Consider the following 3078-nt stretch of genomic DNA (forward strand, 5'->3'; position numbering starts at 1 on the left):
TTTAATCCATGCAAGAATTTGAGAAAATGGAGAAAAAATAAATGGAGATGAATTGGATTTAAAAAAAAAAAATCAATACAAAAACCGACATGATTTTTTTAAAGACAAAATTGGAATTTTGAAGAGGAATATTATTTTGATTTGGATAAAAATGAGAAATAATTTAATTGAGGTAGAATTTTTATATCATCCTATAGGAGAATGACACATACTAAAAATCATATTAAAAAAATTGATTTACTCTTCACATCTATATGTGTCAATTAAATTTAGACAAAGGAAGTAACACATTTTTTTAATTTGAAAATGACATAAAAATATTGTAAACCAAAATATTAATATTTTTTTAAAATGCAATTTTTTTTATTAACTCTTCAAATATTATTCGTGTTACATAAATTGAAACAAAATAAATATCACATATTATTTAAAAAATAACGTGAATAATACTTTAACAACTTTATATATTATCTATGTTACATAAATTATTTGGAATAAATAAAATTATAATATATATAGAGTTCATACTAATACAAGCTTTTCTATATGGTGATAGGTTTAATTAGTTTAATAATATATACTAAAAATAGATAACAATATTATTAGTGTTATAAAATCAAGTTCATAAGAATATAATCATAAAAAGAAGAAGACAAGAGAAGTAGATAGAAGAAGGGGAATTTTCTTCTTATTCAAGTGTATTAAGTGTCATCTGTATCTATTACAATAGTGAATGAACAACCCTATTTATAGAGTGAGAAATCACTCCAAAGGTCACCATATTAAGTATCATAATAAATAGATACATTCTTATCCAAAAAGGTTCATGTAACCTAGTGAATATGAATGGCTGTTCATGTACCAACCTTATAGACTATCCGCTCATTCAATGAATTTATAACACTCCCCTTGGATGTCCATAGATAATGTGCCTCGTTAAAAACCTTACTAGGAAAAACCCTGTGGGAAAAAATTCTAGTAAAGGAAAAAGAGTACACATATCTTTTGAAACGCATCATTTGTTGCCTCATTAAAAACCTTGCCAGGAAAACCCAGTGGGAAAAAACCTCGATCAAGGGAAAAAGAGTGCAACACGTATTGTACTCCCCCTGATTAAAACATCACTTAATTTCTTGTGATGATGTCTCCAATCTTCGTACATTGTGGTTGGTATATTCTTTTTTTTTTAAAGAAAAACCACACATTTCTTGAATATGGTGTGTCATTTATCTCAACCATACGCACTTTTGACTTGCTTCATGGAGGATTTTTATTTCTGCAGAGCAACATTTGCTTCATTGATCCCCAGGATATTATTGTGTCTCCACATGCAAACACATAGCGTGATTGAGATAGAACTTTATGCAGATCAGATAAATATTCTGCATTTGCGTAAACAATCAATTTTGTCTTGGATTCCTCGGAATAGAATAAGCCCATAACTATGGTCCTTCGAGGATATTCAATCATGTGTTCAACACTATTTCAATGTCCTTTTATCGGGGAAAAACTGAATCTTGCCAGTAAATTTACTGCAAAACAAATATCTAGTCAAATATTGTTAGTAAGATGCACTAGTGTCGTGATTGCACCAAGATAGAGTTTCATCACCAAGAAACTCATCATCCTTCTTTTGAGATCAAACTGAATCATCATTTATGTCAAGTGATCTCATAATCATTGGGGTACTCAATGAATGCGATTTATCCATATAAAATTGCATCAAAACTTTTTAGTGTATGTGCACTGTTAGACAAATATTTCATTTGTCAAATTATCAATCTGTAGGTCAAGACAAAATTTTATCTTACCAAGACCTTTTCATAAAAATACAAGGACAATTAGGGTCATTCTTTTGTACCCTTTTTCTTCCTTGACTATTTCAATCCATATAAGGATTATTGAAGCTTTATTGGAAAAGTTTCTTTCAAACTCTTATATGCTTCAGACACCTCGATTGTTTCAAGGATTTTCATATAACATTCATTGTCTAGCTAGACATTACAATTATTCATTTACATGCATTCAAGTTTTCATATGCTGCCAGATCAAAACAAACCTCATTGCATCCACTAAATGAGAAAACATCTCCACTAATGTCAGGATTTTTGCGATAAACTTTTATGCCCCAAGGCACAAACCGTATTTGATATCTTTCGGTTATACTATCGCATAATAACTTATTTGTACCCCACTGACATTATACCTTAATTTATGGACTACCAGTCCAAAATGTCACTTTTCTAAGTGAAACAAAATATACTTGAATTGTGCATTTTACTTGGCCAACCATTTATCTGTCCACACTATATGACAGATTTGAATTCAAGATCTTCGTCACAATTTATATCATTGAGCGCTACCTCATATCAAAGATACCATCGACGGTTATTTGATATCGATTCCAACAAGACATAACTTATCGAGATCTCTTCATTTTTATTATCAGGTACCTGAACCTTTTTCAAGATTTTATGAAGTGTTATGTCAATGTGCTCTTTTATAGCACTTGCCTCATTATCATGACCATATTGATCATTTGTTCCTTCCTTCTTTAAGGAATTTTATATTTGTAATCAATTGGTCTATTACGCTTTCGGCGTATCATAGACTCTGTCCTTCAAGGACTTCACATTGGAGCATTCGCAGCTGAATTATATCATAGGGTCAGTGCATTCATTTGGCAACTGATTTGCAACATTATGCAACTGAATTATCCCTTGAACTTTAAGTTCACATATTTATTTAACGAGGATCTAGATAATTCATAATTAACCTCACACATAATTTTCAGCTGTCAATCATCTCTCCCCCTAATGTTAGAAAATCTAAACATTCATTCCAACCTTATTTGGAAGTTCATCTTTGTGCGTGGTGGAGCAATTAAAATCATGACCGCACATTCAACAATTTAGATGAAAATTATATGGTTCCTGACCCTGAACCAATTTTAATGGGGAAACTTTGTTGGTTTGATGCATACATGTGTTGCTACATGTTAAACAAAATTATCTCATACCAAATCTTATTTGGGAGTTTTGTTCTCATAACCATGATTTAGCTATAATTGGAGGCATA

The sequence above is a fragment of the Solanum lycopersicum genome, chromosome 4, assembly GCF_036512215.1.
Source record: "Solanum lycopersicum chromosome 4, SLM_r2.1".
Lineage (NCBI taxonomy): Eukaryota > Viridiplantae > Streptophyta > Magnoliopsida > Solanales > Solanaceae > Solanum > Solanum lycopersicum.